The sequence below is a fragment of the Corvus brachyrhynchos genome, unplaced genomic scaffold (assembly GCF_000691975.1).
Source record: "Corvus brachyrhynchos isolate BGI_N302 unplaced genomic scaffold, ASM69197v1 scaffold212, whole genome shotgun sequence".
In the NCBI taxonomy this organism is placed as follows: Eukaryota; Metazoa; Chordata; class Aves; order Passeriformes; family Corvidae; genus Corvus; species Corvus brachyrhynchos.
In genome coordinates this window covers 41,311-41,773 of record NW_008236768.1, presented here as the reverse complement: position 1 = coordinate 41,773, position 463 = coordinate 41,311, and positions in this window count along the sequence as shown.

The window sequence follows — 463 nt, the reverse complement described above, 5'->3', positions numbered from 1 at the left end:
TGCGGGGATGGGATGGGATGGGATGGGATGGGATGGGATGGGATGGGATGGGATGCGATGGGATGGGATGCGATGGGATGCGATGGGATGGGATCCATGGGATGGGATGGGATCCATGGGATGGGATCCATGGGATCCATGGGATGGGATGGGATCCATGGGATGGGATCCATGGGATGGGATCCATGGGATGGGATTTTTCTGGCAGGTTTATCAGCACAGCCGAGGGATGGGATGTGGGAATGGGGGAACCGGGATCTTGCTGGGGGCCGGGTGGAATGAGCAGGGAATGCTGCACCCAAGGGGGTTTTGGGCTGGTCCGTGGGGACAGCCTGGATGGGCTGGGACCACCCTACAGCCTGGAACCCAAAACCCAGGACCCCAACCCGGACCCCTCCACCTCCCCCGTGGCGGTGCCGGGTCCCCTCCCGGTGCTGCCTCTGGTCGGGGCGTGACGGCTCCC